The following is a 23,988-nucleotide window of genomic DNA, read 5'->3' as shown; positions in this document are numbered from 1 at the left end:
AGTGCTCTCAGCTGTGCCTCATCATAAACATTCATTCACAACATGAACTTACGTAGACACCCCATGTGACTCTGTTCACAGTATGCCATATAGAAGCTGTAGAATGTGCTATATGTTGCTTAAAAAACATCAGAAACAATATCTGGAAAAAGCAAATAATCTTGGATTATGCTGGATGATGTACAAACGTGAAATGAAAACAGGCTCTGCATCGCTACCTTAAAGGTTTTTACAATGGTTTGTTGAGATACTGATCTAAGTTTTAACATGTTAAAGTTTAAGTACATGGATACAGAACTGAAGGGGGCCCAGTTCAAAGTCGCCATCTTATTTAAAGCCCTGGATAAGTGTTTTCTCCAGTAGCGGCTGCTACCGGACAGGGTGGTAGGGCGGGGGGAGGAATGTAACAAAAAAAAGGACCTACCTTTAACGGCCAGCCGCTGCCTCTCCTCCATCCTCGTCCTCTTAATTTTCCTGTCCCGGCTGGTGGCAACAGGAAGCACCCGGGCAGACAGGCTCCCCTGAGCCAATCACAGCGCTGAAATGCGGTGTTGTGATTCGTCTGAGTGCAGATGGGACAGGGAGCCTGTGCATGTTCCTGACCAGGCTGTGTAATGCAGCCTGGTAGGAACATGCAAAGTGCGCATGAACTATTTGGTCGGCTCAGCTCTGACCAACCCCACCCACCCCACCATTGACTGCAATAGGAAAAATAAAATGATAATAACGATAAGTTATTATCATTTTATTTTCCTTTTGAGCAGTGGGGCGACGCTCCTCCGCCCTAGTTGGTTTTCTCAGAGCCTAAACAGTAGCATTAAATTCAATTTAGCAAGGTTGTCATCAAGAATATCTATCCTGTGCTGCAACTAGTGCCTGCACTAAAAAGAAGATATAGTTGCCATTTTTGCCAGAAATTATTTCTACAAAAGTACACACAAACCTCTCATTAGCCATTAAAATGCATGAGCGGTGAAGGATATCAGCTGTTAGGTATTTCATTTTGCTCAGACAGTGATTAGTTAAGCTTAATGGAAAAGAGCGTACGTTTAAAACAACCTCTAGTCAGTGCTGTCACTAAGGTTTGGTTATGTTTGTTTCCTTCTATTTTAGTCAATTTTAAACTTTTCTGAAAACGTGTTCTCTCAAGTCGAGCCTTTGGCTCGTAGCCAACACAACAGCAGGAAGGGTAAACTGCAGCAGAATTTGTACAGAAATGCTCTCCCAGATACCGGGAAACCAATATTGCCCCATAATTATTACGTGATAGTCTGCTGTATTTTACAATCCGATGTGGCTTGTTTGCTGGTGATGTCTTGGACAACGGGTTCCGAGCACCTTAAAAGCAGAAAGAGTCTGAACAAGGACAGGTGGGAGGGGGGTGGAGGGAAACAACAGCGGGCAGGAGGAGTAAGGTGGTGGGTCAAAAGAATGGTGAGCGGGTGGTCAAAACAACTATAAACGGGGAGGGGGGTCAATACAGCGAGTGGGGGGAGGGGGTAAAAACAACAACAAGTGTGGAGAGGGGGGCAAAACAATGACAAGAGGGCAGGGAGGGAGTCAAAACAATAATGAGCGCAGAGTAAGGGAGGTCAAAACAATGATGAGCAGGAGGAGGCAAGGGGCAGAGAAGGCCTGGAAACACATACACTCTTATGGAGCACTGATGTCAAAATATAAGTACATGTGCAAGCGGGCGCAGAGTGGAAGGACACTGGCCACAGGCAGGACACTGTACTTCGTCTAATCTCCAAGGAAGACGGAAAGAACTGAAGTGGAAACCATAAGAAATGAAGAGAAAGGGGTAGAAGGAGGCACTGCCCAATGGGGGGCCCCAGGGGGAGCGTGGCGTAAGCAGTCTCCCCCTGGGGTTTACCCCCGAATGGAACGGGCTGGGAGAGCGAGTGGCGGGAGGCGCGAGGGTAGCGGCGCTCGTACTGTAAATGTCGGTAGCTGCGCATTAGGCGTGAGTTACCTTTTGAGGAGGCAGGCAGGAGGGTGGGAGAGGTTTTCTTGGCGGCAAAATCCCACCTGCCCACCCCAAAAAAAAAAAAATCATGCCACTATTAGACAGGTGACTCTGGGAGACGGGCCTGAAGGGCGAATTTGAGGGGGGTGGGTAAGTCTGGAGCGGGCTTACCCATCCTTTTGGATGCTGAAAGAAAGGTAATAAAGCAAGGTTTTTGGAAAAAGTTACAAATATATATATATATTGATGGTTTTGGTCAGAAAGTTCAACATTTAAGTAATGAATTGCAAGGTTTTGGCCCATTTTCCCAAAGTGTATATACATAATGAAATAAAGAGCATTGCTATTTGTAGAGAGTTTACTTGATTTAAATAAAGTGGCCTTTTTTGCTATACTGATAATGTGTTAGTCTGTTCATTTTGGGCGATGGGAAGCAAGGAAAAGAGAGCGACGTAGAAGTCAACCAATGCTAAGTAAAGGTAAGTAATGGGCATGCTCTAAGCCCATTTAGTTTATTTGTATTTACGAGAGAGTTCACAAGCACTGAGCAAGCGCTGTGCAGGGGACACCTAAGAATCATTACCTTTTGGGATGTAAAAAAGAGGCCGTGTGGCATCTTGTCCCTAGTTATAGCGCCTTCATGGAGGACTAATAGATTCTGCGTCTCACTGAGTGGCTTGAAGGACAGACGGATGGCATCACCAGGCCGTGTGGCATCTTGTCTCTAGTTATAGCGCCTTCATGGAGGACTAATAGATTCTGCGTCTCACTGAGTGGCTTGAAGGACAGACGGATGGCATCACCAAGATTCATGACAGATCAGGACATCCAAAGAGTGCAGTGTTTGCAAGTTTCCTGCAGCAGATTTAGCTTGTGGAGTGTGCTTGAGATGAAAAAATAAAAAAACAGGTACCCAATCCCAGAGTACATGTTTACCTCTGAGAATTGACAGTACTATCCAATTGAACGTATTGCACCTCTGCTTAGAGGTAGGGGCAGGTACTCTCCTTCTCAAAATTAAGTGCAGGTATTCAGTACCTGACAGCACTGGCCCATTTTAAGCACAGCTTGTGGATCCCCCTGAGGAGGTGGAGGAGCGTTGAACAGTTGTGGGCTCAGAATGAAGGATACGGTGGAATGATTGCACTTAGAATAGGGGTTCAGGGGCATGGTCAGTCAGCAGATGCCTGTTGGAGGGAGGCATTGTGAGGGCAATCCAGTGGTTATTAGGTACACAAGGGCTAAGCAACAGAGGTTGGCAAGAGAGGAAGCTCTGGAAGGCGCCATTGTACGCTCTCACAACAAGCAGATTTGAGGTGTCTTAATTGGTTCCTACAGAATGTGACACAAAGAATGCAGAAAGAAAAGCCTCGTGGAAAAAAACTTAATGCAATGCAAGTATGAAAAGCAATAATGAAAACCTGATTAAAAAGAAAAACAAAAGGAACAGAGCGGGCATCCCCATAGGAGTAACCTTTAATGAAAGTAATGAAAATTGAATACTCATCAACACAACAAGTTCTATCCCTTCCTGTTAGTCACATCCTTTTTCAATTTCAGTCTGTGTTTGCTCATGTGGAGAAAACAGCGATCAAACTTTGCGCACCAAAAAATGTTATGCAGATAAGTTGATGAGAGCAAAATGCCAAAGGACTTTGCATTGCCTAAAGCCAAATCTCTGAAAGTAAATGCAACAAGCATTTGCAATACAATAAGTTTAGTATTACTTAAAGTTTGAGCTATTGGCTTTGCTAATAATAATGCAATGCCAATAGCTTAAGCTTTCAGTAATGCAAGACCTACTGCAATGCAAATGCTTTTTTTCTATTTATTTAATTTTGAAGTAAGCGCGGCACCCGCGCTTGCACTTAAGATGTTTAAAGCTAAAGTGCGGGTGACACGATTATAACAAAAGTAAAGAAATATTAAAAAGGGCGTGCAGCTGCATTTTTTTCTATTCATTGACTTTTGAAGCAAACGAGGCACCCGCGCTTTAGCTTAAGATGTTTAAAGTTAAAGCGCAGGTGCCGCCTTTGCTCAAAAATAAACAAATGGGAAACAAATGGTGGCCGCATGCTATTTTTTTCTATTTATTTACTTTTGAAGAAATCGCGGCACCTGGGCTTTATCTTAAGATGTTTAAAGCTAAAGTGCGGGTGCCGAGATTGTATCAAAAGTAAAGAAACAGATAAAAAAGCATGGAGGTGCATTTTTTCCTATGTATTTACTTTTAAAGCAATCGCGGCTCCCTCGCTTTAGCTTAAGATGTTTAAAGCCTGCTGCATGTTTTTTTGCAAAAACAATGTATAAGCAATGGTGGCACCCACAAATTAGCTTCAGGTGTTTAAAGCTAAAGCGGGGCGTGCCGCAATTGTAACAAAAGTAAAGGGAAAAAAGGTGTGCGGCCAAGTTCAGCGAGCCGCAAATATGGAAAGAAAGGCACAGCCGCCATTATTGCAGCTGATGCATGCAGCGCTGGTTAAAAAAAAAGTGTTGGAGATAGTGTGTTCTACTCACAGGCTGTAATTAAAACATGCAGAGTAACAACACATGTAACGGGCAGTCCTCATTGGAGGTTGCAACAGGAAGGGACTACTAAGCCTATTGACAAATCAAAAGCCACCATTTACAAAGAACAGTACCAAGAGCTAATTGAAAAGATAAGCGGAAAATTGACATAGCTTAAAGGCCATACCTGAATACAGCATGTCTCGAAGAGACAGCCCAAACACTGCCTAGGTGAGACCTAAAAATGGCAAGCCGCAAATTAGAAAAGAAAGGCGCGGCCGCAGCTGGGGCGTGCCGCGCTGGTTAAAAAACAAAAAAAGGGTTGGGGGAGAGTGTGTCCATTTAAGAAAATAGTTCTCAAAGGCTGTAATTAAAGCATGTAGAGTAACAACACTTATAACAGGGGCAGTCCTCATGTGAGGTTACAACAGGAGAAAAGGAGGTACTAAGGAGGGACTACTAAGCCTATTGACAAATCAAAAGCCACCATTTACAAAAGCACAGTAGCAGGAACCAATTGAAAACATAGGCGGAAAATTGGCGGAGCTTAAAGTCCATACCTGAATACAGCATGTCTCGAAGAGACAGCCCAAGCATTGCCTAGGCGAGACCTAAAAAAGCTGAGCAGCAAATAAAAAAAGAAAAGCGCGGCCCCATTATGGCTGCTGAGGTGTGCAGCGCTGGTTAAAAACAAAAAAACGTTGAGGGAGAGCTTGTCATGCTTGCAACAGCAGAAAAGAAAGGCACACCCGCCATTATTGCAGATGAGGCGTGCCACACTGATAAAAAAAAAGCTTTGGGGGAGAGTGTGCAGTGCTATAATGAGCCCTATTAATGCCAAAGTTTCTACATGTTATGTAAATATACTTTTTAAAATTTTAAAAAGACTTTATAATATTTTATGTGATGCTTTTTTGTATAATTTACAGAGCAAACATTTTCAGGACTCAACTCATGCATGGGCTCTAAGCGAAAAGCAAGACCCTAGGCTTAGCTCATCCTGTTCATTTCTTGGCTCGCCCTTCTCTAGTATTTCGGGGCAAATTTATGAGTGCCTTGAGTCATGCTTGCACCACTCAAAGTAGTACATGCACAACGCAAAGCCCCAAGTCATATTTATGAAGTCATGCAAAGCCACCTTGCGTGGCTTTGAATGGCTTCACAAAAATGGAGTAATGCAACGCAGTGCAAATTGCCTGTGATGCCTCACTATGCGCAAGGGTCGCATTCCATGGGCATTGGGGTGGGTGTTCGCACGCAATTCCCATGGTTTTTGATGCATTCCTAGATTTAGAAGGACTTTTAAACCAGGGAATGCATCAAAATCTTACGTCTCCAAAGTTTAGGCGTAACAAGGAGAAAAATATTTATTTATCCTTGTTTTTTCCTCTTTCTAGGCACACATCCAGGATTGTTTTTTGTGCCGAAAGGATACCCTGCCTGCACAAAAACAAGCCTGCTGACAACACAGGCACCCTTGCATCATGGTGCAAACACACTAGGCTGCCAAAACAGCGCCATCACAAGGGAAAGGACAGGAATGCACCGTACTAGATACAGTGCATACCTGCTCTTTCTCTATGGCTAGGGCAGTGCTTCCCATTGAGGCTAGAGCTATCTACAAGACTGCCTGTATCACCCACAAAGCCTTGCACTCCTCGTCTCCTCGCTACCAGGCGAATAAATTGAAACTCTCTGGAGGCATCTCGTAATGCGGAAAATGTAGTGCTTGAACCTCCCACTTTCAAGAAGGAAAGATCGATGGCTCAATCCTTTTCAGGCAACGCAGTGAGAATCTGGAACTCACTTCCGCCTCAGCTCTGGGCCACCACCTCCTCCCAGGCCTTCAAAACGGACCTCAAAGTTCTCCTCCATAGACACCTCCAAATTTAATTCATGCCCTCTCTATTATCTGAAGGAAGAACTCCCATTATTGAAAATTCGTTTCTCCATGACTATGGAAGTGCCTTCCCAGTGTGTTCCTGTGGTTGGAGTGGTTGCCATTTATTGCAGTATCATCCTTGTACCTGTGTACGGTACTCTTTTGTAACATGCACACGCCACTTTTCTCTTGTAACACACTGTTTGCTACCTGTCACATTTGGTTTGCTTTAGATACTTGCACAAGTGCCACCATTGCCTACGTAACGTTTGTTCTTGTGCTTGAGTGTCTGCCATATATTGCAGTATTGTACCTCTAATTGCAATTTGTTTTCTCTTGTAACCTGCACACATGTCACTTTTTCCTCCTGTATTTCACCGTTTGCTACCTCATGTAGTTTGTTTGTTCACAATTGTCACTTTTGCCTCATGTAACTTAACGTTTGCTTTTGTAATTTGTTCACTTGTAATTTTCTCCTCATGTATCATTACTGTTCCTATTGTGAAGCGCTCTGACGCCTTTGGGTAAAGTCCGCGCTATATAAAAACGCATAAATAAATAAATCCCATAAATATAACACCAGGAGTACAAATGTGGTGCAAAATTCTGCTGCCCAGTAGCATAAATTGGCATGTTCTGCTAGTGCAGAAGCTAAAATTATCAGGGCACGGCTCTTTGTAAATCTGGAGCTGTGTATTTTTCATCAATTACGCAATTCACCCTGCAGTTTTTCATGCGTCGCAGCTCTGTCGGACTTCTCATAAATCTGCCCGACCTCTCATAAATCTGGGACTCTGTAAAGCACAACTTTCATTGGAAATCTGTCTGCTTATTTTACGCATGGGGACCGTGTTGTGTAATATTTGGTATCCCGTCGGGATCGTGCATCCCATGCTTTTCGGCAGTCTTCGGAGGCCATGCCTATTAGACAGCTCCGAGGGGGGCACAGCCCAGCAGCCCCGCCCACCACCGCAGAGGGGAGCCTCGAGCCAGTCTGCAGTCTTCGTCAGAGTTAGTCCTTGTGGCGCGAGATTCCTCCAGTACACTGACCTGCCAGCACATTCCTGACCTTTCTCGTCACGCGCTGGGTGACTGGGTCCGCCCAATGAGGATTCTCCAAAGTCTGTACAAAAGACTCCCTTATCCGCAGCGCGTGCGTGGCGGCGACGATAAGCCGGCAACATCTGTTCGCTTTCAACCTCTCTCTGCTGAATTAATCTTGCTTTTTACTCAGCAGAAATAACACAAAAGACACAAAAGCCTTGGCTGCTAAACTACACAGTCATGCTGACTGGGAAATTTGACCCCTGGCCCCGGACAGACTTTCTGTCAGAGTGTGTCCCAGGACGTCGCCCCCCTCAGTCTGTGTTGTTGGAATCAAGGGTACTTACCTATTTAGGAGAGCACTTCAATGACAATTGTGAGAAGTGCTTCTGTGTGCGAGATTGGGAGGGGTTGAAAAAAGTTATTGTTGTATAGTATTGTGATGGTATTAACATATCGCTTCCAAACCCCTTGTGAGGCCATGGACATTCTTTCCATAGGCTCTAGTTGCATTATACTTTTTGAATTCTCCGATTACATTAACATTTTTTTGACCATAACAGTGCCTGGTACATAAGAACATCTCTATTCCTGTGAGAGCTAGCAAGGTACATCTTTTATTACAAAAACGTGTACACACATTGGCTTGTTTGTCGTAAGTGGAAAACTACGTTTATCCCATCTATGTTACCTGTGAGAGGTTGAAACGATATTGCTAGTAAAGTTGCATTTCCCTGTTTCATACAAGATTACATTATTAATTGCTGGTGACTATGACTTTGAATAGGATCTTCTGAATGTGTAGTCTTGTTTCTTAAGAAACCTGGATATATTTGTTTACCTCTGGAATCACTCTTGTCTCATTTACACTCTTAGACTAGCTAGGCAAAACACACACAATGTGATATATAACTTGTCTTTAGTTCATAGAACACCCCATAATTTAGCTTTCTTAAGCAAAAAATGTAACGTTCTTCCTGGATAATAGTGCCATATAATTTGCACCTTTGTTGCTGCACTATTCCAGTGGGCCTGGCCTCGACTCACCCAACTGGTCTGGTGGCCCCAGCGGTGACGACCTGCACTTGTCATCCACTCAGTGCCCGACCAGGAACCATTGTGTCTGGCTACAAGGACTCCTGTCCATCAATACAGTCGTTAACAGAGCAACCACTTCCCTGAAGAAACGTCATCATTTCACTGTAGGAAGTCATTGTACCTCGTTCCAGACAGCACCTCTGGTATGCCTGGTTGCCTCATCCTGCCTTTGTGACAAAAAGTGCAATGCTGGGTGCTGCGCTTCATTGTGCGAAAAATAATAAACCTGCCCCTTAGTGACCATGCCTGGCCTGCCCAGACATGACCCTTACACTCGCAGGCAGTTAGTGGCAATTAAATAAAAAAAAGTAATATTTCTTTTTGATTTCGCTCTCCTAACTTCCCTTCACCTTTTCTGTCTTAACACTCTCTCTGTATGTTTACTGTTCAATGTTCATTCATCCTTTCTCTGTCTCGGCTCTCTCTATCTAATAGTTGTCTACATGTCCTCTTGATATACCAATATGCCCAGGGCACAAATCCTATAAGAAGAAGTGGGGGGACTGACCAAGTAAGACAATATGCAAATGACCTCATGACATCACGACGTAGTGCTATAAAAGTAATAAATTAGTACTACTTAAATTATTTGTGCAAATCCTGGGCCAGACTAACCCATATGACAGTCTTACAGTGTCTGCATTTATATACAGGGACAGAACAAAGGCAAAAGCATGCCTCTCTTAAGTACCTGTGAAGAGAAGGTAAGTTGTGTGCCTTTGTTTCCGTCTGTGGCATTTACATTTAAATGTAAAGGTCCAGGCAGCCCCAGTCAGCATATACAAACAAAAGGAGGCTGGATGGCCCCTTAACTTCGGCCCAGCTGGAGGTGAAAAAAGGCTCCCTCGCTGCTTGCACGTTGCTGCTGGGAATGGAAAGCAGGCAACGTGCAGATGCTGCTGAACGTGTCCCGGTGTTATGTTATGTTATGTTAGGATGCATTTATAAAGCACTTATCACCAGCGGTCTCTAAGCGATGCATCATAAGTCAGACAGTCGGAGTTCTTTCGCACCACTGCGCTCAGCATGGACCAATGTAGGCCTGGCCAAAAGCCTCTGTGAACAGCATCGTCTTGAGTCTCCTCCGAAACTGGAGCAATCCAGCTTCCTTGCGCATGCCGTCTGGTAGTTTGTTCCAAATCTGGGGGATGGAGACCGAAAAGGCCCGGCATCCTAGAGTGGCCCTATTGAAGCAGGGCAGGCACGGAGGCTGGCCTGTGAAGAGCGAAGATGGCGGCCCGGTTCATAGGGCTTCAAGTGATCTTTAATATATTTGGGTGCTTCACCAAACAGGGATTTATGTGCAATGCACAGGCCCTTGAAGCTTACCCTTTGTTTGATAGGTAACCAGTGCATTTGATGCAACAGGGGGGTAGCATGCGCTCTACGAGGTAGTTTATATATCAGCCTTGCTGCGTCGTTCATGACCACTTGGAGTTTCCTCAGGAGTATACCAGGAAGGCCAATATAGGCTGCAGTGCCATAGTCTAGGCGAGATAGAATTATTGCAGTCACCACCGCCTGCATGGGAGCGGGTGAGAACAAGATCAATAGTTTCCAAAGTTGTCTCATCAATCCGATACAGCTTCCCACCACAGCAGACACCTTGGTCTTTAAGGTCAGTCATGTGTCCAGCCTAATGCCCTCTTCATGGCTGGCACCGGCGTTGGAGTAGTGCCCAGCTCTTGGGGCCAGAAGAGGCTGGACCAGGGGGAAAAACCTGAGGAGAGTACCAAAACTTCGGTTTTATCTGGATTCACCTTCAGAGATTTCGAGGTAATGCAATTCATGGGGTACCGAAGAATGTTCTGAACGTTCCGCTGTGAATCAAGCGAGTTGTCAATATGCACTATTAACTGAGTATCGTCCGCATAGTTAAACACCTGGCAATCTGCTTTTGCCAGAGCCTCAATCAAGGGTTGGAGGTAAATGTTAAAGAGCAGGGGGGGACAGCGCCGAACCCTGCAGGACCTCCCAATGAAGATCACCTTGCCTGGACGTATGGTCTCCTAATTGGACCTTCTAACATCGATCCTCCAAGAATGAGGTGAACCACTGGAGAACCGTCCCAGTGACTCCCAGCCGCTGTATGTGAGCAAGTAGCTGCTCATGATTCATCGTACCAAAGGTGGCTGAGAGGTCAAGTAGGATTAGTGCTGAGGGAGTCTTCTTGTCGACTGCGAGTCGCAGATTATCCAAGACTGAAAGCATCACTAACTCAGTGCTGTTATGAGCCCTAAACCCACCTTGGCGGTTATGTAACAAGTGATGTTGTTCGACATACGACGAAAGGACTCTGAGTACATGTTGTTCAAGTACTTTAGCCAGAAACAGAAGTTGGGATATGGGGCGAAAGTTTTTCAAGTTCCTAATGTCTGCCCCTGCTTTCTTCAGCAGTGGAATCACTATAGCTTCCTTAAATTTCTGTGGTACTGTTCCTGTTGTCAATGATAGATTCAGAATGGATAACACCTCAGCCTCTACCAGGGGAATAATCATTTTAAACACCTTCGGAGGGCAAGGGTCCTCAGGTGACCCAGATTTCACTTTGGCCACTATATGAACCAGATCATGTGGTTCGAGCGCAGGGAACCAAGAGAGAGAGATGCCCAGTAGGTCAGAGGGCTCCTCCTCCACTGGTAGGGGACAGGGGGTGATGTGCGTATTATTAATGACATAAATAATATCTTCGACCTTGGTTAGGAAGAAGTCCTGTATTTTGTCGCAGTCGGCTTGGTTAATGACCGGCATTTGCTCAGTCAACCTACTCAGCGTCTGGAAATTACACCGGGACAAGTTCAGCATTTTTCTGTGGGGCCCAACTTCTTGGCAGGGGGGATGGCGTCTACCCCGTGAAAAGAGTTGTGGGAACACCTTGTACCTGCGTGTATCCCTGACTCGAGCCCTGAATATGCCTCGCTGGTCTTCATCTCACTTTGGACAGAAAAGTCCTCTGGATGATAAAGACTTGTACCCCTACCCTGAGCGCCCAACTGTACTGATGTCTGGATCCCTAATGCTGCTTTTTGTTGTTTTAGACAAACAGGGTTCATGAGTGTGCCATAACATAGGCCTGTCTCATGGATTGCCGTATTATTGGCTCGAGAGGGGGGCCCAAAGTGCTACCTTCATATTGGTGAAAGGCTACTGCTTTCAACAGGAGTTAAGCCACAAGAGCATGGTGGTGGCAGCATACAGTGTAGTGATGAGTAGGAGTGAACAGGTCCTTTTTAACCGGTGTCACTGGAGTGAGGCCCACCGGCTCAATCATCTTTAAAGTTCGACTGCTATATACTTAACTCACCCTTGGCCTACATCGCTTTGGTGTGAAGTGCTGTGTAGTACAGGAGTGGTGCATCTGGGCTGGATGTATGTGTACCTGGGAATGGTACAATACAGGGATTCTGCAGTACTGCACAGTGTGTGCATGTTAAATGCATGAGCTGCATGTGTGTGCCTATGAGTGGTAGAGTACATGAAGGATGAAGTGCTGTGCAGTGTGTACATGCAAGTTAAATGCATTTGCAGGGTGTAGGTACACCTGTGAGTGGTTGAATACATGACGGGTGAAGTGCATGCATATGTGCTGGATGCACATGTGCCTGGAAGTGGTACAGTACACAAAGGATACAGCGCTGTATAGTGAGTGCATGTTACATGCAGGTGCTGGATATATGTGTGCTTACCAGTGGTACAGTACATGGAAGATATAGCAGGGGTGGTTCCTTAATTAGGGCTGAGGGGCACCACCCCCACCTCAATTCTGACCTCCTATTGTTTTCTTATTTCGAACCATGCAGTCACTATAAATGTAGAAGCTCTGACCTCGCTCTGTTCGAGGGTCAAGCACAATCACACACTTTGGAAAGGCACATGCGCTAATACACATGTGCCTGCCGTCGCAGGTTTTACAGGGCTTACCTAGTATCAGCCCTGGTCCTCTATGCCCTGGAACAATGTTAGGCCACTGCCCTATAGAGCAGCCTCTCTGATTGAAAACAGCCTTGGCGCTTTAAGCTCAAGCCCTGCATTATCCGAGGCGATCAGTCAATCAGCGAGGGTGCACACTGTACAGCACTGCACCCCTCCCATTTCCTAAATCGTCACAGGGTGGGATGGGATCAACAAGCCTCCAAGGCTCCTTCCCTTCCTGGTAGGAGATCGGAAAGATTTGAAAATCCGAGGCTGGCAGGCTGTCCACAGTGAGATCTGTGACACACATTCCTCAAGAAACAACAGAGGTGAGCAGGGTGCAGAACTACTGACTGTTAGTGGCAAATACGACTCAGGGCAGGCTACAGGAAGGGGGGATTTAGAGCAGGATTTTCATGGTTCTTTTCATTCTGGTGGTAGGTACCAGTACTTACAAAAAAGAATTCTTTTTTATTCACAAATTTGTATTGCATAAACTCCTCCAATGGGCTATGGAGTGCCTTCCAGGAGCACTAGATTTTATTACACTCTTTCTTTGCGCCACAGAAGATTGGTGTGCCCGGTATCACATATGATGGCCCACCCACGCCGAGACTCGATCTTGGGGGCATATTATCAAGCAGGGCGTTAAAATTATCGCTGTTTTGCCGCTAAAGCGGCGATAATGGGCTTGATAATATGCCCAGGAGAATTCCAATAGAAGCCCATGTTCACACCAGAACATGGGTTTCTATTGGAATTCACAAGGCCATATTATCAAGCCCATTATCGCCGCTTTAGCTGCAGTTTTCTGCCGCTAAAACGGCGATAATTTTTAACGCCCTGGTTGATAATATGCCCCTTGGTTCTTCAGATGCAGTCGGCATCTCTGGCATTAGCCCAAATCTTCCCCCTCTTCGCCAGACTAGTCCCTTTTGTGTCCTTAATGAATTGACCTTCGCTCACATGTGATTGGCAAAGTTTATTTCTTGGCTAACCTCTGCCAATAAAGTCGTAAACAATCATTTAAAGACAAATTGAAAATGTAAGGGAAACGGTCTGCATGTTTTTTAATCTCTTCACTGCTAACCATTTTTTTTTCGTTGCTGTAAACTTCCTCTTTAGTATTCAGGAAGGGCCTTCTATGGGGAATCAGCTACAGGGCAGTTGCTTCTCACAAAGCAGTAAATCCTTTATTGGATTCAGAAGCTGGGATGCTCTCAGAAGTTTAATATTTGCTTGGCAGGCATGATTCCTTTGCATTTTCACTGTCCACAAAGTGTAATGGTTTAAAAAAATATTACTTAGAAATTATTACACAGGACAAATGTGCCACGTCTTCAACAAATCTCACGCAGGCGCTTGTCTGGTCTGATTGTTGATCATTTATGTGAAACATTTTTTAAACAATTTAACTTTATGGTGCGTGAAAATCGCATGGTGAGCAGTTGCACGTTTCGTCACAGGCTCCCTGCAGTCTCTAACTTGTTGGACAATTAAAATGGATGGAAAATGTTGATTGTGCAAACCCTGCCTTTCTCTGTGCTGAAGCAGTTTAGGTGTATGCACATGCACAATGCACCCTCCCTGGCTGCTGCCCCACAAAAGCATTAGTGGGGGTGCAGGGTTATGTTTCAATCATCTTCCTGTGCATCATGTAATATTGGAACAGGGTTGGGAGGAGACAAGGGACAGAGCAATGAGCATGACAAAAGGTGCTGCACTCCCAGGCAAGAACTGGGCCTTACATACACCCATATGGTGCTGCTTGCGGTACACCATCCCTTATTACATCTGCAAGCAGGTAATTAGGAAGTGACTGAAGGCAAAACTCCCAAGTTTTTCACACATTGCATCCATTTCAGGTTTGTTGGCTGCATTCTTGATATTGTAGTCTTATAATTTAGTATGTTTTAAACCTGGGACAACATGTCCCAGAATGCAAAGGAAAAATCGGATCTGTATGAGCTACTCATGCATGGATAAGAGATAGTTTAGAACCTCCATCTGTGAGCTTGCTGATTACCACAAGACCAGTGCCTTATGTAAACAAAATACTCCCAGGTTTGACGAACATACCAGCATATTGAATATGGCAACAAAATCACCTATGCTGTCAGTGACCAGGTCAGGTGAATGGCACAAGTCTTACAGCATGCACAGCTGCTAAAATGCAGTTGTCTCAAGCTTGTATTTGTTTGGCCAAGCCCAGTACAAACATGAGGCAATTTAGATCTTTTTGGCTTTGATTGCAGCAATGCATCACTACCGTACGGCTCATGAGATAACTGGATCTATGTGGAGATTTCTGAGCAGAGTGCGGTTTCTGAGCAGCCTGTGATTTCATGAGTCCAAAATCCACTGCAAGCAGAAACTGGGTGTGTCAAACTAGTCTGTACATCCACAGGTGACTGCCCCATTCCATTCTGATGTCTGGAACGATGCCAGTGAAAAAATATAAAGCAAGAGTACATCATTTTGTGTTAATGCTTTTGTCCTCTGAAAGTCATACTTTCAACCTCAGGCATTATCATCTGTTTCACTTGCACTCATTGTGGGTGGGTCTCTATAAGCGGTCTTGGGGTGTCTCCGTCACAATTACCAGGGTTACTCAGGCACATTCATCTACTGAGTGTCTTACTCTTTGCAAGTATACTCTGGGTAACTGTCATTCTTTCCTTTGTCTGTATTGGCAAGAGAGACAGCCTGGTGGATCTATAAAAGATGTCTTAAACATCTCTTGCAATCTCTTTCCTTCCTTCCAAAGCCCCTTGGCACAACTGTCCTCAGTCGTTCTGGCAAATTTAGGAGTTTCACTTCTGGCTCACCAACTTCAAAGTTCACTAGCTGCCACTGGGTTATAGTACTGTGCATGTATGCTGTGTATATACACTTGGTGTGTGTGCCTGTGAATGATACACGGAGAGCCATGGTTTCCATTTTGGGAGACCCAGGCCTGCATGATGAAGCATGGAGAAGAGGTAGGGAAATCCCCCAGACAGATTTTTGTATTGATGTAGCCCTGAAAGCTTGGTGAGGCATACACTGAGGAGTGGAGAGCCAGGCTTCGCCTATACATTTCAAAGGGTGCCCCTTAATTCAGTGAGAGGTCACACGGAGGGCGCCTGGGCACTTCACGGGAGGGAGATAGGGTTAATAAGGCAATAAAAAAGAATAGAGCTGGGGCCCTGAGATAACCTTTTGATGCATGTATCACTGTGGTTGACTTCCAGGTGTGAACTCTTGACACTTCCATAGCCTACATTGTGGGACTATCACCTTTGGAATCACCCCTGCTATGACAGACTGCTTTTCAAGAGGAAATAAGAGCAGAGGTTTACGTACTTCAAATGAAGCAGAACCCCAACATAAACTTAGAAAACTCAGGCCCGAAATCACATTTGGTGCCCGGAATAGACTATAAGAAGGGGCGATTGACATGGGCTTACTGACTATCTTTCTTTTCTCTGCAACTTTTGCATCTTTTACTTCTCCTTCATCACACTCACAGCTAGTAGGAGCAAAGGCATGCACGAAGACATGAACAGGCACATGGCACTGAGGGCAAAAGTGCCCAAAGGTAATCCACCAGTACAGCGAACACGAAGCGGCACTAATGACATACAACAGCCAGAATAGCATAGTGTCAGATATCAAAATAGTCTCCCTAAATGTCAAGGGGCTAAACAGCCCGGTGTAAAGAAGGCAAGTGCTTGAACACCTAAAGAAACTTAAAGGCGACATTTATGTGCTCCAAGAGACGAGACTAGAAGAGGCAGACATCGCGCGATTAAGAGCCAACAGGATAGGGGAGGTGGTGGGATCTCCAGCTCAGAACAAGAAGAACGGGGAGGTAAAAATAATCAGCAAAAACTCGAACATATCACTTACAAGCTACCAAGCAGACACCCAGGGAAGAACACTGGTGACCAGTCTCAAGAGAGCAGGGGAAACCTACCATGTCGCGAACATATACGGCCCCAACAGTGAGGATAAACAATTCTGGGAGGGGATAGGAGCGCAGTTACACACCCTACCACTGGACGACATGTTGATCGTCGCCGGAGACATGAACCAAGTTCTCGACCCAGCGATTGACAAACACCCCAGTAGACGCTACCCAGCAACTAGCCCTAACATCCTTAAAAACCTGTGCTCCAAACTGAGAATTAAAGACCCATGGCGCCTAAGCAACCCAGACGCCAGAGAATATACATTCTACTCCAACCCTCACAACTCCTACAGTCGAATAGACTATATACTAATGTCAGAAACACACACCCACCTCATAGACCACACAGAAATAGGTCCCAGAACAATATCAGATCACGCACACATAAGTCTATCCCTATCGGGCAGACACAACGAAAAGCCAACCCGCAGGTGGCGATTCGACGACGGCCTTCTTCAACACACATCAGCGAAGGCAGAGATAGAGACAGCGATCAAAGAGTACCTGACAATCAATGATACACCAGAGACACCCAGAGAGGTACTATGGGATGCTCTAAAAGCTACCATACGGGGGGCAGTAATGTCAATCAAGGGCAGAATGAACAAAGCAAGGAACAAAAGAATAGCCGACCTAGAGAAAGAGATTAAAGCACTAGAGAACAGCCACATCACTAGACTAGAAGACAACAACACACTCACAAACCTAACTAAACGGAAGTACGAGCTCAACAGAATACTAAGCGAAAGAGCAGGGACCTGGATCAACAAATACAAATCGGTTAACTTATGCACTGCGAACAAAGCGGGGAAAAACCTTGCAACCTATCTAAAAGGAAAACAAAAGCAGCACACAATAGGGGCAATCAAAGACAAACACAACAAGGCCCAAACTGCCAATAAGGACATCTTGGAGGTCTTCAGGGACTTCTATGAGGGCCTATACACAAGAGATGACGCGCTAAAAGAGGACGGGGGCGAGGAACTCCTGAAAAACATATCCACACCCACACTAACAGAAAGAGAGCGAGACACTCTAGAGGTAACAGTAACGGAAGAAGAGATAAGGAAAGCTACGGCCAGCCTCAAGGAAAACAAAGCACCAGGGCCAGACGGTTTTTCTGCAGGGTTTTACAAACAATACCTCACCACGCTCCAACCTACATTGAAACAGGTATTTGAGGAGTACGTCCACAAAGGACGCATGACCCCATCAATGGCCGAGGCAAACATAATAGTCATACCAAAGGAAGGGAAAGACATGACAGAGGCGAAGAACTTTAGGCCGATCTCACTCATAAATGTAGACTGCAAGATATACGCGAAGATACTGGCCAACAGACTTAACGCGTACCTACCTAAGCTCATACACAACTCCCAGGTAGGATACCTCAAAAACGGCATGTCCCACGACAACACCAGACTACTATGCCATATAATTAACCACTCGGCCCGGAGTAGTAAAGCTGCCGTAATGATAGCCCTAGACGCCGAAAAAGCGTTTGACAGAGTTTCATGGCCCTTTCTAGATCGGTGCTTGGGGAAATTCGGCCTAGGACCTACCTACAGGAGGATGGTGATGGCGCTATACAACAGCCCCAAGGCGCGGGTGGTAGTGAACGGCGGCACCTCAAACATACTAAACCTGGGCAGAGGAACACGACAAGGCTGCCCACTCTCACCTGGCCTCTTCCTACTGGCAATAGAACCACTCCTAACAATGATAAGAACGAACGATGACATAGCAGGAGTGCCGATAGGAGGGGAAAAATTCAAGCTAGCAGCATATGCGGACGATGTTTTAATAATGACAGAAGACCCAGAAAGATCCATCAAGGCACTAACAGACACAATAGAGAGGTACTCCCAGGTCTCAGGGTACAAACTTAACAAGGACAAATCAGAGTGCAAACCTCTAAACATTCACACAACAAGCACAGTACTAGGAGCGTCAGGCCTAGCGTGGCAAACAAAACCTATTAAATACCTAGGCATCCTCTTTGAGAGGGACCTGAGAACCACACTAGAACACAACGAGCAAGCAACAATACAGAAGATCAAGGACAAAGTAGACGGGTGGTCCCCCAAATTCACAACATGGTGGGGGAGGGTAGAAACAATAAAAATGATGCTCACACCAATGGTGAACTACATGCTGACCATGCTACCACTAACCAACACAGACGACTTCCACAAAAAGGTAGACAAGATACTGAACGATTTCTTATGGAGAGGGAAGAAGGCCAGAATAAGCATGCAAAAACTCAGACTATCAAAAGAACAGGGGGGACTAAACATAACAAACTTCAAACGCTTCCACGAAGCGTGTATAGCCAGACAGGGACTGCATTGGCTAGACCCGAGACAGGACTACACCCCAGCGTGGTTAACACTCGAACAAGGGCTGCTAAAAGGCATGAAACCCATCACTCTCCTCACGGCCACCAAACACCCAGCGATCAAAGACAACCCAGTCCTCAGAAACACAAAACGAGCCCTCCTGAAAGTTGACAAACTTCTAAACACGAGCATCAGGGGGGGGGCCCTTTGAATCCATCTGGCATAACCCCACCCTAAAATACAGGGGTAAGGTCCTAGACATGCACGAGTGGTATAGCCAAGGGATATCCATAGCCAAAGACTTTAAGAACAAAGGCGCTGACGTAACGTTCGACACCCTAAAGGGGGAATACAGCCTAAACAGCATAGAACTATACAACTTCCTAAAGATAAAAGTCGCGATAAGGAAGGCAAACCTCAACACCCAGACACCATCGATAGTACTGCTCGCTACTAGCCTGAACACACTAGGACACCAGGTAGCACACCTCTATAAGGTCCTGTGCCCCAAAAACACCAAACTTAATGACAAGGTCATAAACTTCTGGGGGGAAGCAGCAGGGCATGCACTAAGTGAGGACGTGAAAGCCGAGCTATGGAGATCCACGACTAGGAAAAAAGTAACGGCCACACTGAACCAAACGAAATTCTGGCTGGTGCACAAGGCATATTGGACACCAGCCCGACTAGCCACCCTAGGCATTAGAGATAGCGACGTATGCTGGAACTGTGATAAAGAGAGGGGAGACCTAGAACACCTCCTACTAAAATGCCCAAATATAAAGGACTTCTGGGGGAAGATCAGAATACTTATCCACGAGATCACAGGCATAGACATACAAATAGACCTCACAAGCCTGGCCCTAGGTTTCACATCCGAGGCAATCACAAATACAGAGGATCGTGACCTCATTGATCTACTGCTAACAGCCGCAGTCAAAATAGTCCTAACTAACTGGAAGGACACATCAAAGGCCGCACCACAGGCATGGCTCAACTGGGTGACGTTCCTGAGGGGGGCGGACAACATCACAGCAAAACACTCACCGAAAACGCACAAGCAGTCGACCATGTGGGGGTCCTTAGACCACTACCTTTCATCACACAAGCCACCATAGGCGTGAACAAGACACAACTGAGGGCGCATGCTGAAACCTTTGTGAGAACGGAACACCGTGCACATCTCCTACTATACCTATATCTATCTCTCTCTACTGTTCCCCTCGGGCCCGGGGTGCGGGGCATAAGATGAGCGACCACAGAGACGTACAAATGTCATGGAACATCAAAACGACGGAATACGAACTATGGAATAACGGACTAGCGAGTAATCTCAAGAATACAGACTACCGCTCCCCCCCACCCCCCCCCTCTTCCTTCCTCCCTTTTTCCTCCTCCACCTACTTTCTTCTTTCTTCTTCCACTCATGTATGAGCCTTGTCCATGTATGTAAATATATATTTTTTTATATACAATAAAAAATTTCGGAAATAAAAAAAAAAGAAGGGGCGATTGAGACCCCAAAAGTTATCATCTGCCAGCAGTCAAATGAGCTGTGTAATGAGGGGACGTTCGGCAAGACTGCTGCCTGAGACTAGAACTGGGGGGCCAAGGCCTGCTAGCCTCCCTGCTGGGTGATGTGACATCACCCTGCGAACCCAAGCCACCTGCCCTGGAGCACCAGCACCTATCTGCTTTCCAAGTCCAGTTTGCCTTGTGAGGAAGAGGACAGCATTGGAGGGAGTGAGGTTCAGTAGGAAGCTCTGCCGAGTGGACTCTCTATGCGAGGTGTGAGGAAATGGCTTCTACACTGATTGGGTCTTTGCCTGTGTGCAGGACTGAAACAACATCCCCGTATGCCATGAGAAGGCCCCTGTGTTCTGAGCCATGTGCCGTCCTACAATGATCTGGCCGCCTCCATGAATAGTGCCAGGTTGGTTACCACTTATGCCAGGAGTGGCCGTCATGATGAAGACTGCAGAGTGGAAAGGGCCGCAGCCTTGTCCATTGCTTGCACTGCCCCCTTATGTTAGGAGTGGCTGCCACAAAGGATTTCACTGTGCCGGTCAAGCAGGAGCTTGTGTGCTGTGAGATATGGTTGAGATATGGTGACCCCATATGCCAGTGGGGATCACCGAGGGCATTAAAAACGGCGACATCATTTGCCACCTCCTACCGGAGACGTGAGGACACAAATGGGAGCACCTCTGGACCATCACCCTGGCAAGGGACCCAAGATAGGATAGTCACAGAGACCATCCCACCACAAGAGGAACAAGACACTTATGCCACAGGAGGAGCTACAGAGTGCTTCTGCCACTGTGGAAGTACAACTGAAAGGAGAGACTCTGCATCCGCTGTCTGCATCCGCTGAGTGTAGCAGCTTAGGGCGCGTGCTGCTGACTCACCCGAACTCTGCTGCAGCCGCTGTGAGCACCCACAGATTGGGTGCACTCAGGAGCTCGGGACTTTAAACACTTGCTGGCGATGATAACGCTGGTTATTGGCTTGTGGGCCCCTGGGGAACTTGTTGCTAAGTTAGTACAGTAGTGCTGGCACACTAGTGACTTTAAAGCGTCAAAGTGGACTCTTGAGACTAGGACTACAAGTGTGACATACCCTGAATGTCACACTTGTAGTCCTAGTCAAACAACATGGAGCTGGGAGAAGGTTTCAATTATACACCCTGCACAAAGCGGGACCCCATGTGCTCTTATCCTTTATTCTGGATGTGATATCCTTTTTTATGGAAAAACGACTGCACCTAGTATTTTTGGAACTAGGAGTGACTCAAATTCAGTCCTGATATGATATGTAACTGGAGGACAACTAAAATGAGAATAAAACATTTGAAAATAGTATATTTTTCCTCCATCTAGTTCCTAGGACCTGTGGGAAATTGATTAATCCCATGTGGAGAGAAGAGGCGGATATTTTCATAACTCTGGTTTATTTATTCGAAAAGCGCATACCCGACTTTTACTGAGGAAGGAAGCCAGAAAATAAATATCGGTGAGTCTTTTCAACAGAATCAAAATAGCTAAAACAGAGACACTATAAAAAAAACAAAAGTATTTAAGTAAAAATGCCCTGTTTTTTTGCATCAGGTATCGCACTCCTAGCCAGAGCAACAGTAGGGGCACAACGGTTTTGGAAGTCCCATTAACAATAAGTATGTGGATGTCTCTCCTCTAAAAACCAAGGTGAGCGTGGTAGTACTATTGTATAATGACTTAAGAAGAAGACTCATAAGGAAGGAGAAATAATATACTTCTTATACTTCTTATTGCTCCTAGACACGTAGATTGAGATTGATACATATCCACATACTCCCTATCTATGTAGAACAAGGGATGATTATATTTTATAATATGAGGTATGTCTTTATGATTATATAACAAGGTACTTGGAATGAGTGATGGGTTAATTAAATAATTAAAAAATAAGCAGGTGAATTATACCCAGGATACTTGATGGGCAATTTGAACAATAAATAGGCAAAAGATATATGCGCGTGGGAAAGACAAGAATGGTGAGAGACTATAAGGACAATGTGGGTTTCTTTCTCTCTCTTTCCTATTGTTTCTCTTCGTCTCCTCTTCTTCTTTTTCTTTCATTCTTCTTTTTTCTTCTTCTTCGCTCCTCTTTTGTCACACCCTTTTCTCTCTTTTTATGAGGAAAGTATTACTACAAATAGCAAATACATTGAATTATGACAATGTATGCAATGTGAATTTCTTCAAAAATAATGAAGAAACTTATGGTATATTTTGTATTGAATTTTATTTGCAGATCATTGTTTTTAACATTGTCTTGAGGAAGGTGGTGCATAATAGCAAGATCCACTGAAACGTGTCAACACATTTCTGGTTTTGGATTGAATACTTTTTATAGATATTTTTTATATTGTGGTATTCTGATTTTAATTATAATCATGCAATTTGACATCCAAATGTATGTAAAATCTCAAAAGAATTGCAATTTGGAAAACGTATGTATTTGACAAGATTCATTACACAATGAAGCTACGTTTTTAAATAAATGTATTGTGATATATTGTTTTAATAAATTTGAGTCATAAGATAATTCACATTGTCTAAGCTAATCACTGTGTTTTTATATTTTCTATCAAAAAATTCTGTTTGCTTTTTGTGGTTCTACTCTCTATACTTGTTGATATACCATAAGAAAGGGTACGATGATCCTTATGTAGATGGTTTTCGAGAGTGGTTTGGTTTGGAGTGTATGTAGGTGATATAACATAAGATAGCAAAGAGGACACAGAGGGAGCAATTCTCATTTACGGATACCCTGGATGTTACCAGTAGATGTTGGGGAATAACCACTATCGATAACACAAGGAGGGAGTGGGACAGGAAATCGCCATAGAAACACTAGAGCCCGACCTCAAGGGGGGACTGTGTAATTGTTTGGCAAAATCATAGTTCTTCTTTGTGCTGATAGCAGAAGTAAATAAAATACTTTAGCATTTTTCATAAAAAGTGAGCATTTGGCTAAGCAACAATTAATTGCGGCAACTCCACACATTTTGAGTTGTGAGCCGTGTTCATTATCCTGTACCCGCACCTCCCCCTCTGAGTGAGCCTTGAACTGCTCGGACCACACTAACCCTGAGAATCAAGTGCAGATGAATACTTGGACAAGTTACTCAGAATCCATCCTAAAGTGGGACCAGAGTCATAAAGAGTTCAATGTCTCAACCCCCACGGTTGGGCTCAGTAACCCCTGCTTGCTCTGAGGGATTCTGACATCCCTCAACTTTCTCTCTCACCACCTTTCCCATATCTCTATCACTCTTTGTGCCTACATATTTGTTCATTACTCTTGATCTGTTCTCTGTACTGCTGTTCTTTTTGCTTCATCCCCTTCTCTGCACTTCACCGCTGTTTTTCCATCTGTCCTCCCTCCTCCATCTACTTCACTTCTCACACAACTGTATGTCTATCTTTACCACACCTCTCTAGCTCTCTCTCTATCTCTACTATTTTAACTCTCTCTACCTCTCTCTTAGCACTTGTTCTACCACACTATTCCCCTATTTCACTACCTAACCTCTTAATTTACCTCACCATTACTTCACTCCCTTATTTATCCATGCCGTTTCTCTTGTTCTATCCCTTTACTTTTCCTTCACGTAATTGTCCTACTCATTTTAGACTACCTCTGTTTTTCTACTTCTATACGTTTTACTCAATCATCAACGCTCTTCTCTTTTTTTCTCTCTCTCTGGGCCTCCTTCTATGTCTCAACTCACTCTCCCTAC

General features: G+C 45.0%; 1 long non-coding RNA gene across 1 annotated transcript in view; it reads left to right on the top strand.

Moving 5' to 3' along the window:
* LOC144783007 (uncharacterized) overlaps positions 1 to 21,907 on the top strand; it is a 98,733-nt gene extending 76,826 nt beyond the window's left edge. The window contains exons 2-3 of the long non-coding RNA XR_013601359.1: positions 21,584 to 21,716; positions 21,812 to 21,907. This is a non-coding gene — a long non-coding RNA (uncharacterized LOC144783007). The remainder of the gene's footprint in view (positions 1 to 21,583; positions 21,717 to 21,811) is intronic.
* The last annotated feature ends 2,081 nt before the right edge of the window (positions 21,908 to 23,988 follow it).

Source organism: Lissotriton helveticus, chromosome 9 (genome assembly GCF_964261635.1).
Source record: "Lissotriton helveticus chromosome 9, aLisHel1.1, whole genome shotgun sequence".
Classification (NCBI taxonomy): domain Eukaryota; kingdom Metazoa; phylum Chordata; class Amphibia; order Caudata; family Salamandridae; genus Lissotriton; species Lissotriton helveticus.
This window is presented reverse-complemented; position numbering and strand designations above follow the sequence as displayed.